Source organism: Opisthocomus hoazin, chromosome 19 (genome assembly GCF_030867145.1).
Source record: "Opisthocomus hoazin isolate bOpiHoa1 chromosome 19, bOpiHoa1.hap1, whole genome shotgun sequence".
Taxonomy (NCBI): Eukaryota; Metazoa; Chordata; class Aves; order Opisthocomiformes; family Opisthocomidae; genus Opisthocomus; species Opisthocomus hoazin.
This window is the reverse complement of record NC_134432.1, coordinates 17,988,735-18,005,480: the sequence shown is the minus strand read 5'-3', so window position 1 is coordinate 18,005,480 and position 16,746 is coordinate 17,988,735.

The following is a 16,746-nucleotide window of genomic DNA, read 5'->3' as shown; positions in this document are numbered from 1 at the left end:
TACAAAACCACCTCTAGTCTCTTGGAAGGAATTGACATTGACAGGACGGAATTGTCTGATAATAAATTTATCAAGATGTTAATGATCATCAGCTTCTCTGTATACTACTTGGGAAAATCACTACAGGTCTTCCTATTAGCTGGAACTGCTACCCATTTAGGGCCTGCTTTGAAATTTTATCTTTCCATCTTGTTTTCTGTTTCCTCTTTTTTTTTTCTTTTTTCAGAGACCTCATCTGTTTGCCAGCATTCTCTGATCAACATCTCTCATGTGTTTCCTATTAAGGCTATGATGTGTCTAGCCATTTTACTTCTCCTGCCCTTTTAAGTGGTGTCAGTCTTTTTGCTTTGCTACTAGTTGCCTTTTATCTCTGCAGTCTCCAATTCTCAGCGCACATCATTACCTAACTCTTGAACTATCTTTTTCTTACTCTCCGTGACAAATCTCAGAGGCCTGTGGCAAGCCCTTGCCAGGATGTAGCTAACGATGCCTGACCGGCCGTCAGGAGAGGTGGCTTTCTGCAAAAAAGCAGAAACTCCCTGCTTCCCTGACCTCAGCTGTGGATGTGGGCATCTGCCAGCAATCTCTGGTGTTGGGCATCGTCTGAGCATAAGATGCTCTGCCAGACTCGAGCAGATTTCTGCTGGCACCACAGTGCAGAAACCTGCGTTCCTCCTGCCAGTGCGAGGCCCCGGTGGATGCTGCCCCCATGACGGCAGCCGAGCCCACCCGCGGCGCCTGGTCCTGTCCTCGGTTCCCTCAGCTCCCGGGTGCCGGGGAGCGCTGCTTCGCACTGCGGGGCAGCACGCACGGAGAGCTGGGGAGCCCGAGGTGCACCTGAAGGCTGGTGCTGGAGGGACTCAGAGACCTTGCTCAGAAAGGGAAAACCCCATCAAAGGCCATGCAGTATTGATGAGGGTGTTCCTTACAGCCCCGTGAGCTCTCTTTGAGTGTGAGAATTTGGTTGAGGTGTCTATTCTGGCTAGCCTCCGTGCTTTCATGATTATTGTTTTCTTCCAGGCTCTTCTCTATCTAGCCCTTTTCCTGCACTGTGCACTGTGTATGATGACCTTAATGTCTGGCTTATTTATCTGTATTTCATGCTGCATTTAATTCAGAAGTGGATGTCACTAATGATCCACAGACAACACCACAGAGCACCACATAACCTCAATCTGTAACTAACTATGGGTAGTGTTATCCTACACCGTTACTAAGAATAGCTTCTAAATATATAACCAAACCCCAGACTCCAGGGCCTCCCTCATCTTGAGTGACTGGCAATCTTTCTGTCCCAGCTGTCACAGACCTTCTACAGCGGCATTAGGCTCCGACACCCTGCCAGGGACCATCCCTGAGCTCACGGAGGGCCACGCCAGGGGTAAGAGATGCTGTCCGGTATCTGCACCAACAAAACCATCACAGGGCTCATTTGCGGGCAGTGGGCGTACGTTACCCAGCCGCCGGCCCTGCAGGTCCATGGGACAGACTTGCCAGAGAAATTGGACAGTGGCACCCGCTGACTCCCAGAGCCACGCGAGGCTGGCTAGCCGGGAACCCCTCTGTGGTGCCGGGGCATGGCCACCCCGGCGTGGCACCGCTCCCCTCCGCACCGCACCCGGCGAGGCGCGGCGTTCGCCGCACGCCGACCCCCAGGCCTGTCCCCGCAGGGATCGCTGCTTCCCCTCCCACCGAGGAGCAGCCGGCGGGCGCAGGGAGGGAGGCCGGGAGGGCATCACACCCGCTCTGGGCAGAGTTGGGGTCCCCTCGCCCCGGCTCGCTCCCACTCTGCGTGGCGCTGCGGGCGGCTGGAGGCAGAGGCGAGCGGCCAAATAAGAAAATGAAATGAAATGTGGTGCGGCCAGTTCCATGAAACGCACTGAGTGTGGTTCACTGTCCAAGTAAAACTCCTCAGGACTGGTAGAAATCGAATCTCAGCTTCTCCCTCTGTCCAATTTTCCCCATGAAAAACATGCATAAATGAAAAATTCCCCTGTGAAAGTTTCTCTAAAGATGTATAAAATGAAAGAGTCGTATTACATCTGATCTATATGACTTGCCTGTAAAGTCTTAATCTGTTCTGGGCTGGTTTATAGCAAAGGCCCTGGACAGCACTTAGAAATCAGTCAAATAATTTTTTTCAATTTCAAAAATAAGAAAGTCTTAATTAGGGTAATTTCAGCATAAACCCACTATTTTTTCTCACGCTAAATTATGAATTTAAAAGACATATTAAATCCAAATGCAACAACATAAAAAATTTTAGAACTTTTTTCTAAAGGAAATCGTAAAAATCCAATCAGAACCGACACTTTCCATAATGAAATTAGTTTAAGAAATCTTTTGCAAAAAAAACCTTTTCCAGCGTTACTTATTTCTAACAGCTCTGTTACGAAGGTGATACCCACTTACAGAAAATGAGGAGAAAGCATTCTGTAAGCAAGCCCCTTCTCGTGCTCGTACTTCCCACCCGTTGACAAGAGCCAGCACTTTCCGCAGCGTCTGAGCAGCCCTGCACGAGCGGTGAGGGCTGGAGCTCCTGCTGCCGCCTGCACCGGCGAGGCACACGCTGCAGGCTCCCACGCTCAGAGCTGGTGGCTGCTGCTGCCGCGAGGAAGCGGCAGGAGACCCGCGGGGAGCCCGCCTGGCGGCAGCGAAGACCTCGCGTCGCTCCGGGTTGGTGATAGCTTCTTTGCACACTTCGTTCTGAACGCAAGGGCTTTCCCCTCTGTCCGTAGCTGTACAGGAATTCTGCCCCTGTAAATCGGTCTCCAGCGAGGCTGTCACCACTCGTCCCCGCAGCGGCTCCGGGCCGCGCGGCACCCGGGGAGCCACGGCAGCGGTGTCAGCACTCCTCACGCCCAGCAGCACCCGGGTGCTCCCGGCTGCTGTCCCCTGAGCAGCGACTCCTGCCAGAGGACGAGCCTGCACAGCCCCGTCACTCGTGGCCAGGGCCGGCATGGCCGCCCCACTGAGCAGAGCACTGAGAAACCGATGGCCTCGCCAGCGCTGTTGCCAGCCCCGGCACCCCTGCCCGCTGCGGGGAGCCAGGCCCGAGCACCCCGGCCCCAGCGTGGGCAGCCGCCCCGGCTGGGCTGCGCTGCGCTGGCTGCACGCCCTGCGCAGGGGGTCCTGGACGGGCCCAGAATTCCGCCTCCCACACGGTCTGTGCTGGCGTCCCCAGCTTCAGGAGCACCCCAAAAGCTCCTGTGAAAACACCCGGAGAGCCACAACCACGTGCAATTCCACATGGAATTCGCTCGTGAACCTGCCAAGCTTGTGCTGTAAGGATTCACAGATACTACAGCTGTAACTGGAGCAGAAGCACAGAGCTGCTTTCGCTCTAGCTGGAAGAAAATCTACTCATTACTCCTTGAAAGAAACCAAAGCTTTCTATTTTTGTAAGAAAAAGAGTAAGTGAAGCAGAAGGCAGCGGATAGTCTCTTTGCACGGCTCTGTCTTCAGTGGGCAAGTGCTCTTGGTTTCACCATGCACCTGGGCATGCAAAGCCTCTGGCATTTCTCACAAAATGCCATGGGAAGGGCTGCACAGTGACACCAACAATGCTGAGAAATCACAAGACAGTCCTCATTTTTCAAGTGCAAAGTGAGTGATAACTATTTAAGAATTCAAGCCCCGCATGTGGAACCAGAAAGGTGTTCCAGCTCAGTTTTCCAGGGGGTATGAAAAGGATTTCCTGCAGTGTGGTTCGTTCAACTCACTTTTCATAAGCTAGTTTTCAACAACATCATCCAAAAGCCATTAGTTTCATTGTATGTATCATGCAGCGTTATTTAGTAGGTCAGAAGGAAAATTTAAATGGACAGGTGCTTTAAATTACAAGATGGTGGAGGTGGTTAATAAAAAAATTCTAGGAAACATCAGTAACCTTATTTCGGGCTTGAAGTGGGTTCTGTAACTGATGGGCAAATGGCTTGGAGAAACACTGAGAGCTGTCAGAAGTGGTAGGTTCAAAACGCATTCAGGAAATCAAGCTGCTCCCCAGAGATCAGAGCACAGTGCACGCTTCCCAGACGTTATGCACCTTTAAAACTATTTATTTCCTCTTGAATATTTGCACCGTGGGGACAATTAATTACGTGATGCAAATAACCTATATGTATGACACAGAGAGAAACCTCAAATCACTTGTATTTCTTGTCATGACCTGAAAGGTGTGAGAACCATGATGGGCTGCCTCCAGGTACACTGCAGCAGACCTGGGGAGGCACCGAACCCGTCTCTGCACTTCTGTGTCTCCAAACAGAGGCGAGGAAGGAGACAGTCCCGAGCTCGGGGTGCTTCAGCCGTAACCCGTAACCCACCTCCACCCTGCTCGGGGTATCCAGCCTTGTACCAAGACTGTGTAACGGGTCCCACCATCGAGCAACAACCAAGCAAGGGGCTTCTTACAGCCAAGCAGCTGGGGACACGCTGGCCACTGGCATTGTCCAGAACTTGGCAAATGACCTCAGAAACAGCGTAGCAGCATCCTGCCACCGCCACAGCCTCATGGGCTGACGCAGGGCACGGATACAGCACACAGAGCACACTCCTGGGGTCACAGCTCCTACCTCCACCTCCTGGCCCCTTGCCCAGGGTTAGCCAACACCTACACGAAGGCAGAGCAGGGCCGTGACATGGGGACACGGAGGAGAAGGTCACGCGTGTGCAGCCAGTCCTACTGTGCATGCACGAGGGACTGTAATCACTCAGAAACCCTACCAGTGTCAGTGAGACAGCTCAGGAAGAGAGGCACTAGCACAAAGGAGAAAAATACAGGAAGGCTTCAACAGGGAGATGAAGAAGGTTTAATTATTTTATACATTGGAGGCTACTTACTGAGATGTCTACTGAAAAATCAGTGCTCGTAATGCATTCATGTACACAGCACGCAAAAAGGGCGAGTCTGGTTTGTATAAGCATTCCCCAACATCACCACGTCTTATCTGATTCCTCTGGCTCAGAGATCAGCCCGGAACTCTACTGGGAGCCAACTGCTTTCCAAGATGCTCGATATTCCCTAATTAGTCCAGGGTGGAAACATGTCAACAGCTAGAGCAGAGATGCTTTAGTATCTATTAATTCCTGGCCAAATTCAGACTGTTCCTGTGTTCTTGAAGCTCAGGGCACGGGAGGAAGGACGAAGGCAATAAAGTTGTAGGAAAAAGCTACTCAGTACAGCGGGCAGTAACAGTGAGCAGGCAAATCACTGAGGCAAGGACAGCAAAAGCTTTGGGCTGCCCCTCTGCTGCTTCCCCCCCTGCCTGGGACAGCTCAGGACCTTGGGGGTCCCTCAGGCAGGGGCGGGAGGTTTGCAGAAACAGAGCCTCCTGCCACGTACGTGCCTACGAGACGTTCTCCAGCTTCAAATGCGACTCCCTTCAGAGGCTCGAAAGAACATTTGTCTGTATTTATCTACAGTTTGTCTTGCCAGACTGCAGAGAGGTGAGCACCTTCAGCTAGTTTGGTTGATGCTGCCCCAACCTGACTGAACCGTGCCCTTTAGCCACCCTAGAGCTCATTAGGATCTGACCTTGAGGCTGGGGAAGGAGGAAATGCACAGGGAACAACAGGAAATAAAAGAAGCAAACCCCTCAATTTTTTCTGCCTTGGATGCCCTGATGATTTAGCCTCAGGTGAGGATGTGCAGCCAGTGTTTGGGTAAGAGGATGGGGTTACTGTCTGAGCCCCAGAAAGCAAGGCTGCGTGCTCTGTGCTTCATTAGACCACTCATCCTATGAGATGTGCTCTAGGCAGCAGGACTCGCAGTCACTGGAAATTCCTCTGTCTTCCCCCGTGCGCATAGTTTGCATGCCAGGGGATGAGCTTCTCTGCCCACATGCTTTTCTGATCGTGTGGTTTGCGGGCATGAAAAGATTGAACAACTTGTGCCAATGCGCCATGAAATCTAACGAACTAAGTGCTGCAGGAGCAGGTGATGTTTTGGACTTTGGTCTGGAAAATGCACATATGTCTATGTTTTGCCATGGTATAGCATGGCTAGTGCCATCTCCTTCCTAGCAAGAAATGATGGCAGAATCTATAGGATGCCTTTGTTTATGCAGCGCAGTGTGCGTGTCATTATGCAGACAACACATACTTTAGAAACGGATATTATTACATGCTGGCAAAATAACAGACACATTTTGTATCCAAGAAAGGAATATTCCAGTCAAATCCCTCTGCTGCCTGGTCATTTGGGTTCTAATGGCACTGGTGAATCTGTTTGAAATCGGAACATACAGTCTCACTGTGGGATGCTACACCCAGACTGTGAGATGCGCTGTGCTAGACGAGAGGGAATGCCACCGAGGATTGTATGCTTTTGTGTAGCAGACACGCTTTAGAAGCCAAACTTTGCTTATTTTATTCACACTAGAAACCTACTGAAAAAAGATATGATATTAAACAGTTGAGACGGGCAGAATTTGGCCTGAATTGGCCAGAATTGTTTCCATTGAACTTAGTGTGCAGGATTAAAACTCAAGAAGATTACATGTAGGCCCAGAAACTGCCCTGAGCAGTGTCCTGACATGTTTCAAACTGAGCCTAAACTAACATGGGATCACACATGTGTTTTGAATGTTTGTGGCATTTCTTTAGCGTGCTCACAGTGTTTGTACTACTAAACCACAGCTTCCTTCTTCAGGGAAAATAAGAAAGGTCAGAGGAATATCTAATAAGCACCAGCAGAATAAAAGCGAGACGCATTTCACATCCTGCTGGTGTGCCACTGAAATGCTCAGGCTACCAGGAAGGCGGAGCTTGGAGATTTGCCCTGGCAGCTGCCCGGCTGCCCTCGTGCCAGGCCCTGCCGCTGCCGCCCTGCGCTCGCTGCAGCCGCCTGGCTCGGCACGGCTCGGCACAGCTTGGCGCGGCACGGCACGGGCACGCGGCTGCAGACCGACCTCCTCGGCAGCCCTCCGACCCCGACGGCAGCAGGGCAGCCCCTGCGAGCCGGCAGGGAAGGAACGTTAGAAACCACCCCGCCGTACCAGAGAGCGGGTTTTTTGGAAACTATTTCAGCTGGGGTTCAAACACGAACAATGAAGCGAAGTCTGTGAAGTTTCATATGTTAAAATCTGACACAGGAATCTTTAGTGTGCAGAAGACAAAAGAAAAAACCCTCAGTGTCTACATTTTCATATATTTTATCCTCAGAAAAGATGATTTGGACAATGTAGCTTCAGCTTTTGCTGTTGCTGATTTCTGCATTGATCTGGATCGGTAAGGCATGTTAAGTTAAGGCGAACCTGTGCCTCATCTGGACTGAAAATCTCCACAGAAGGCAGCGTTTGCCCCGTCTTTGGCTATCTGCAGAAAAACTTAATTACTCTTACTAAAGCTGGATGCTTTATTCCAGTTGTGTCTTGTTTCGTGTGTTTGGTGTATTGGTCTCCTAGCTCTGTGTGCCAGGTAGAAGTTGTTGAAACTTTGGTTCACTAGTTTGCTTTTTTTGTTTTCTTTGTTGTTAAAACATTATGTCATTAAAGTTACTGAAAGAAAACGTTCAGATTTTAACAAAACATTACTGTAAGTGAAATCAGCAACTATCATTGCTTAAAATGCTGCAGTCATTTTCGTGCATCCAGTCTCACTTATACAGTTCTCCCTTTCCACTCTAGTGAAACAGCCTTAAATAACAGAAAATAGATGCAAGAAAGAGTAGCTGCTATTTCTTGAATTTTTAAAAGCAAGCAAACAGAAAAATGATTTTTTTTCCCCCCACAGTTCTCCTCAGGGAAAAAGGAAAGAAATGAGACAGAGTCCTCCTACTTCCTTTGTCTAAGTTTGTCTTCCTCTGCTAAGAATTAAAAAAGAAGAAACGAAGTACAAATACAGTGGAAAAATGAAGTTTTTCTACTTAATTTAAAATGAGATATTAAGTCTTAATACAAATTTTATAGTAATAAAGCCCTATGAGAAAATTTATATTTCTATATAAAATTACTTGAATGTAACATGAGGCTCTTAAAAAAACCAACTTTGTTTATCACGGCAAATGTTGAGATGGGGTGTTTTTGGCTGAACAATCACCTGAAGTGGCTTTATTGGGAGCACAGCGTGTCCTCTGCTATTGAGCATCCTCTCCTGCCTGGGTGCCCACGGACCGAACGCTCTCTGAGCCCTGCCACCCTCTACACACACCAGCGTGGTCCCTCGGGTGCTCCGCAGTGGACGACAATCCCACGCCTGGCCACGTCACGGGATGGCAAGAGGGTGGGCAGCCGACTTAGAGGTGGGGAGCCGGCACACGAACCCCTCGCTGGGTGTTTCCCAGCTGGCATGTGGGTTCTGCCCTCTCCTGCCGCGCTCTGGAGCAGCCGGCTGCTCCACACAGCACAGGGGAGCTGCCTGCCCCCAGAACCTCCTCCATGGCACCCCACCCTGCCCCGGCAGCAGGGGGTCTCCTCCCTGCCCCGGCCACCCTCCGGCTCCCCGTGGGCACAGCCGAGCTGGGGCTGTGTGGGGAGGGTGCTCCATTGGCCCCGGGGCAGGGGGCAGGGGGCAGGGGCGGCAGCGGAGCCCCCAGGCCCTGGGGAAGGGTCCTTCTGAGTGGGGTGCAGAAGGTGGGGGGCCTCTGCAGCAAGGAGAGGGAGAGGGCAGCAGCCTGGCCAGCCCGGACAAGGAGAGCAGGCACTTACCCTGCCGAGATAGCGCTGGACGGGCACCTTCATTGCACAAGAAAGTAGCTTTTCTACAAGGTGCCTGGTCTCTCTTATTTCAGTAGTATTGCAACTGTAAAGATCACACCTATGAAATTTTATATTGGATAAAGAGGAATTCACTTCAGGAAAACTTCATGAGAGCAAATCTTGCAGTTTTACTGTGTTTAGGTGTGAATATTCTCTTCTCTTGATGATTTTTTTCTTGTTCGCAGCCAGAGCTCAGGTTTGCACCGAGCTGGCACATGACAGTGGAGAAATACATTACCAGCCTTTTGTGACTTGGTGCAGAAGCCAACCCTGGGGCAGCTCGAGCCAGCAGAGAACATCACAGGCCCTCCAGGGAAGAACAGCCCAATCCTCAAATGACCAGTTTTCTATCTGCCTCATTCAAAAAGGCCCCCAAACAGGGAAATCCAGAGGCCTCAGGTTTGGTTTTGTGTATCAAGCTAAAAATAAACCCTAAAACTGAAAAGAAGGATCAGGAGAAATCAGTGAATTTTGCCTGGTTTCCATCCAAAACCTCAAAGCCACTCAGGTCGTACCAAAACTCACACAGATTCACCAAGAGCTCACCTGGTTTCCAGTTTCATTACCGAAGTTCTGCATAGCTTTACAGGAATCCCAATTAAATCCAGAGCGAATCCCTTGTGAAGCCCTAGGTATAACACTTCTACATTCTGCCTTTTCTTACGCCTATACCCAAATCACAGCCAAATCGAGGCATCTATAAGTATTGGAAACACTTCAATTATTTAAGAGTACATGCACAGTGGAGAGTCAATTAAAATCACTGATGTGCTTTTTTTGTGTTGTAAAGTGTTTCCATTTGGAAGCAATTCAACTCGAATTCTAGCAAAGCCCTTCAGAGCATATTGAACTGATTTAAAGAGTTTGCATCCAAAAAATTTGAAATTTAAACAATGAAAAAAAAAGGTTAAAAGGCACATTAATGGTTGTTTATAAATCATGCCCTCAAATGTTAAGAAAACACACTGCCTTCCTTGTTGGCAGGAGGGAAAAAAAGAACATACAGTAGATGCGCAGATGTGGGCCGGGGATTAGGTGAGGTTTCGCCGGTGCCATGGCAAAGCAGCCCAGGCCAAAGGCTGCCGGGGCAGGAGGGTGGGCAGGGGCCGTGGCCCCGGCGAGGCGGCAGCATTGGGCGAACCGGAGCCACGCAGCCACTCTTCGTCAGAGGTGCCAGAGCCCACCACAGCCCACTGCTGCATCCTCACCTCGCCCTGCCTGGACACCCCAAAGCCTTGCGGTGCCGCCAGCCTGCTGGGACCCATCACCCACTGTCAGGGGATACTTCTTTAAAAAACAAAATGCTTCTGCTATTCTTTTTTATCACTGCATTTTTAGACTAGTTGAGAGCAAGCTCCACCAAGACAGAGCCTGAATCCAGGGGGATAATACTAGCACACCTGAACAGCACCTTTTTTTTTCTTCGCGTGCACTTATGAAAAATGAAAGGGATCTGCTTTCATCTGTCTGAAAACAACAATTTCCTATGGAAGATCTTTAGCCCTGAGGGTGCTGTGGGTGCTTCTGCCCCTCCCCATCATTATTCTTTTGCCTGCACAAATGGAAAAAATTGGGGCAGCCCCTAGGCTATTAATACTTCTCCAAAGGTTTCTCTCAAAATAAAACAAAACACAAAATCATAATCTTCCCTCCCCCCCCCCTTCCCCCAGTGACTGCTGCAGACTGTGTATGGAACATCCAGAGACTTCCCAGAATTGCTCCAAATGCAAAATCCCCTGGGGAAACAGGCCGTGTTTTATAACTAGTGCACGAGCTGGTGCCTCCAAAAGGGGTGGAGGCACACGCAAAAAGACACGAGAAGAGATGTGGTATTGAGGGAACTCACCCACAGGCTGCGAAGTGGAGGGAAAACTGGGGACACAGGGAATGACCACAGACCTGCTCTAGAGCACGTGGCGAGCGGTACCCACGCCTTCGCTCACACCGCTTCCCCGTGGGCCTGTACCCTCCACGTGCGCACCATCCCCGCGGCTCCCAGCATGCTGCCGGAGGGGCTGCACCGCAGCCGGAGCGGCTGCGCAGGAACAGGGTCGGCGGCCGCTCCGAGAGCCAGAAACCCACTGCTGCAGGAGAGGTGGATGCTGAGAGCTGCCCTTGCTCTTTGGGAACAGCAAATGCCCCCAGTCCAACAGCTGCCTCTGCTCTCGCGCAGTGGCTGCAGTGCTGCTAGCATCATCGGAAATCATGGTCCGAGAAGACTGTTTGGACTCCCACAATGCTACATGTCAAAATTAGCGGCAGCTTGGAAAGCGTGCCTGTGGTTAAACAGGTAACTCCCCTGGCAAGCACAGCGAAGCCTCTGTCTCCCACTTGTGCCCTTCATGCACACACGGTTTGCTTACACACATCTAGGCTGCTGCTAGGTGTTCTGCTGACACATTTGTCTTCATTTCTGCATCCTGCAGAGCTGCATAATTACCTTTCTAACAAAAAGCACCAATGGAATCTTGAGGCTAACCTGATGCTTGTCTTGTGGGTTCAGTTCTCTTTCTGTTTGTGCAACTACATTTCATTACACATGAGGTCAGACGCTCGGGGATCACCCCTGCATTGGAAAAAGGGGCCCTGCTCCTGTGCACCCCGCTGCCGCCGTGTCCCCCGTGTCAGCCAGCCCTGCCTTGCTCCTGCCCCGGCACTGCAGCAGGCAGCTCACTGCCTCGGCGCTGGTGGCGGGAGCGTGGGTCTAGACCAGACCTTCACGGCAAAGCAGCTCACCGCAGCTCACCGCACAGCTCGCCGCAGGCACCGTGCAGTGCCCGCTGGGTCTGTAGGGCATTGCTGGGCACCGCTCACGTCGCTGGGTGCTCCGTGCCCCTGCCTCCCTCCTGACCAGCATTGAAGGCTGCAGCTCCCACCACCCAGCTCCCCGTGCTTGCCTGCAGCTTGGAGTTTCTGGTAAAGGATTTATCAGCCCGTCAAGTACTTTCCTGCCTGGATGCAGGGTTTTGTGTGAAAAGCACAGCAGGAACAGGCTTTGTGGAGGGGTGTACTTCTCCATGCCACCCCCAGCTGCGTTCAGACACAGGCGTCCTCCCCAAACCCCTCGCATCAGTAAGGACTGCAGTACCTCCACCGATGGGTGCTTCTAGTGTTAAGGAAACAGCTGCCGAGATCTCCAGATCCCTCCTGCATGGACAATGCCCTCACCAGAACAGCCAGGAGGCAGCTTGGCTCGGTCTGTCTGGCTGCAGCCCTGCTCTTCCTTTCCACCATGTTTCCTGACTGCCTCTGTGCTTTTCTCACAGCTTGAGCGGTGCAGGGGCGAGCCCTCCCTCTGTGTACATCTCTTCCCCCTGCAAGGGCACAAGGTCACTCCCAGCACGTGTGCCCGGGACAAAGCCTCCTGCCACCGCTCCTGGCCTTCCCTGAGCGCTGCTGGCTGCCCTATGGTGGCACCCACGGTGCTTTTAGCTTTTTGAATCATGTATGGTATTACTGAGACTGGCCACAGCCAAAAAGACTTTCGCCCCCCGCATTGCTCTCCCAGGCTCTGCAGGCAGCGAGTGCCACAGCAGCAGAGCTGCAGTCACTCCCGACGGGAGAAGCCTGGTCAGAGACAGGCTGGTGGCTCCCAGCGCCATCGAGGTGCGGGCTCGCTGGGGACAGCGCTGCTCTGCCAAGCCACAGCGAAAAGCGGATTTCAGTTAGGGTGTCTGCTTGGCAGGCCAGGCTCATACGCAGAGGGAAGGTGTATGAAGCTGAACTGGGTTTCTTGGTGCAGTTTAATGGTAAAGGGAAAGCACATAGGGAAGAAACAAAACAGAAACTGATTAAGAGCAAAGCAGTGTTAGAGACTTTGTGCCCCTGGGACATTTTAATCTGTACGGTCATCCTACTGGCAGAGGGGGTCCTAGTCAAACCTCTCAGCGGCGTAAACGTTGCTGAAGAAAACCAAATCAAACGGATACAAAACCAATGAGAGAAGCATTTGTGCTGTATCCACATGGATCTTCCTGGAAGATACTCCAAGCAGACCGAAGTTGCGTACTGAGCGAGAGTAACTTTCCCACACTGCTTCTTTGCTCCCGTTTTCTCTCATCCCTTACCTTTCCCTCTACTCATCAGCAGAAGTAGCAGGGACATTTGTCCCCAAAATTATAAGCCAGCAAATTGCACACAGTGCAAATGATTGTGTAGCGTGCTACAGGCACGTGTATCCCACCTGCAGAGCCTCAGAGCTCCAACGGTCTTGACAGTGGGATGTTCTGCCTTGGGATGCCACAAACTGGACTGCGCAAAACGGGCTAGCTGGAACCAGGATTTAACACACATAAGATGGAGTTCCCCATGGTTTCAGTACTTCAGGCGAGTGTTTATTTTTGCACGCCAGGCTAACGATCTGGGGGCCAGACACTTACTAACAGCTCTGTTTGCAAAGCAGTTGTGTCATACCTGCCATCAGCAGGGTTTTCCCAGGTTTCTCCAGGGAAAATCCCGCAGTCTCTGAACATCAGATGCCTAAGTCGAGCCCTGCAGCCCTCTGCGACTTGGCATGACGAACAGGGACAGCTACACAGTCCACATCGTCCTCCTGCGCCAGGCAATGCTTCTGTGCGTGCGCGACCCTGCCGAGACGCCGCGGCCATCTTGCTGTGTGAGAGCAGCGAGCCGGCGTCGTGGCTGTGCCTAGTCTAGCGCAGACCTCAGCACTTGGCTCTTTAATATGTTCCCCTCCTCCTTGCTGTTATTTATAACTGTTTAAAGTACCTATTGAGCCCTGTCTGTAAAAGGCCTGGGTGCTTTTTGATCATGCCGTGAATCTTTTCCTCACAGACTTCTCCCGGACCTACGCAGTTTTCCTGAAGAGCTGCACACACTTCTGTTCTTTTCAGAGGAGGAGTCCCAAGCAAGGATTATGGAGCTATAAAAGCGGAAGCAGACTGCTTGGCAGAGCATTCCTTGAGATTTGCCAGCCTAAGCACACAGATGTTTCTCAGATGGGTGAATTTGGAAATGAAGATCTACGTGGCATCTGTCAAAGGGCTAGTGTTTCTGATCTGTGACAAACACTGCGCAGGATCCTGTCTGTCCTGCCAGGCTAATGCTGCACACAGCAGATCTACCTATCACTGAAGCTAATCCCAAGTAATTTATTAATCTTCTTGTGCGCGCTCGTTTGTACCTCATAATTCTCCTGTCCATAATGAAAAATTATCTCTTGTTGCAGTTGTCCTTCCAGAGCCAAGGAGACCTGCAGCAAAGGCACCCAAATGCTTTTTAGTTAATGGACCACCCTTAACCACGTTTGCCACAGTAGTCCTCAAATGCGCCTGAAAACCCCCTTGGAGGGGGCTGTTTCTGAATTGCAACCACAGTAACATTCTTGCCAACTATTTTCTTCAGGGAGCTGATCAGAGCAGCAGTGAGCAGCTGCTGTCAGATGCTGGCACAGGGCAGGATGCTGGCAGCACGCCCCAGCACAGGCTGCTGCAGGAAAGGGAGCTTTTTGGTCTCCAACCAGTCCCAGAATGTGTTCCTCCCCATGGCTGTGCCTCAGTGAGAACAGGACTTTCACCTCAAACAGCTCAAGTGGTGGCCACACTCAACACTCACATCCACCACTGCTCGGGGCGGATCTGGATTTCAGGGTCCAGTGCAAGGGCAAACTGGGTACATCTGTGAAGAACCCCGTGCTGGACCCATCACAGCGCTTCCCCTTCGTCCTAGCACTGCCAAGAGGCTCCTGCAAGGCCGCCCGCCCGCTTGCTGGGATGTGCAAGCAGCTTTCATCTGCGCCCAGAGCCGGCTTGCTCTGGGTGGAGGGCAACGCCTCTGCTGATGGGCCTGTAGTGTGTCACCTCTCCGGCGCAACGGCAAAGCTGCTTCGGCAGCGCTCGCTCCTACAGACAGACGGCAGAGGTTCCCTGCTCTGAGCGGGGCAAGCTATAGATGGGGACAGAGAAGATGAAAAGGAGGTACAAACACCAGAACACATTTGCTCATCATGAACCCCGAATCATAATTCTTCACTTTGGAATATGTAATAAAAATCCAACTGCAAAGTGCTTACAGTTGTAATATTCTGTAAATCACTAAAGAAAGAGAAAAGAATGAGACTACAGGTTTCTGAGGAGTTATGAATGATGGATCGTCAGCCTCAGTTCAGACCCATGCTGAAATTCTTTTTAACTAATGCATTAACTCTTTCACTGCTACTGCAGATGAAAGTGTTAGGGTCACAAGATGTTACAGTTTCAACATCCTGCTCCAGTTCATCCGGATATATTGTAGGTGCCTGTTGGACCTAACTCCCCTTTCTGCAGAGTGAGATTTCACATTCCAAGCTGCTGAGAGTGTTAATCATTAGAGTATTGCAGAAAACATAGGAAAGTCACTTGCCTACATAAAGAAGTCTGCTAAAAGTCATCAAATGAAGAAGCCATGAAAAAGGGAAAGGGATTACTGGTAATCCCTCATAATGATACCCCTAGCCTGCAACATGCAATTCTTGCACAGAGGCTAAAAAAACCATCTACAATTGCCATTCACTGCGCTCCTGGCTGCAGTGGGACAGAGCGCACCTTATTTAGTGCCTTAATATTGTTCCTCTGCTCTGCTGCTTGGATTCATTTCACAGGGGCTTCCATGATTTCACCTCCACCCTTCGGAGTGCGACGTTCCTCGCTACTTTGCAGCGAGGACAGAGGTGTGTGGCACAAAGAGATGTGGCTTGGTGCTTTGAATAGCTGCATGGAGAACGCAGTTGGTTTAGGCACAAGGTCAATAACACAGAGGTGGTGAAGTGACACGAAATGCAGCATGCTCATTCAGCAGCCTTGCAGCTTTCCTTGAGGTTGCTGCTCCCTTGCTGCCTCCTACTCCACGCTCTGCTACCACAGACCTGGGCAGCCAGGCCAGTCCCACAGCTGCCTTCTTGCTGTGGAGAGACTGGTACCTGGCTGTAAGCAAGCAAGAGGCTCAGGAAACACGTGCTGGGGCCAACAGTAACTTCCAGCAGCAGGACAGCAGATGAGTGCTTTGTAAGGTGACCTTGCCTAGCTCCTCATTTCTCATTGCTGGAAACCTCACCAGACTCGCAGAGTCACTGAATGCTGGTGTCCTGCACCGGAGAACTTGCCTGTTCCGTCCTGGAGCCAACAGGCAGTAGAGCAGTTGTGCGATCAAGCGGGAGCAGGCAGGCCCGCTGCCAGGCGAGCATGCCAGACAGCACGTCTGACCTCAGGGGCAGTGATTAATATGAGGACATGACTGTCTGCAGAACGTCTAGTGAAGCGCAGCACGGAATTTCATTCGTAACACTTCAAAAAGGCACAAATCCACCTGTGAGCCTGCCAAGCCTCTTGCTGTGTTTGCTCCGTCCCCTTCTCCAGGAGGAAGCCTGAGCACGGGGCAGGCACCGGGCAGCAGGGAGGTGCTGTCTGCTGGTAGTGACCTCCCTCCTGCCACCAAGCACGCCGGCGAGGCCAGCTCTCCAGCACCTGCATCCTGCTGTGCCAGTAAATACACTGAATATTGAAATAGCATAACGGCAACAGTAAACAACAATGTTTTGAACGCCTACACCCTTTGATTTGGGGATAACAAACATTTACAAACAGAATTTACTGAGGAACAGACCCTCCAGTGCCAACTGCCTCTGCTCTGGGCCGCACTCCCTGGCAGCTGAAGAAAGTCAGCAACCCTGCCACAGCTTTTATTTCTGTCTCTGACCTGCTACAGTTCATTCTGCAAGAGTTACGATGGACTGCAGTTAAACTTCACAGGACAGGTGCAGCTGGTGAGGAGGGATGCCCACAGCCCCGTGTAGCTTGGAAAGGCTGCCCCAGCCTTCGGGTCACACGAGATATTCATTTGTGCAGCGTTCCCTGCAGCTGGAGAGGGCCATTGTAGCAAGGGTTCCCAAGCTGAACGTCGGCCCATGGTGCCAACTATAATTTCTGGTTTCTGAATAGTACTTGCACTGCTATTGTACAGGCAGCTTTAGAAGAAACTGCTTGGGCTGTCGTTAAGCGCTTGACCACTGTAGCTTGGTAACTTCACACCTCTCACCTGTATCCTCCCGCTG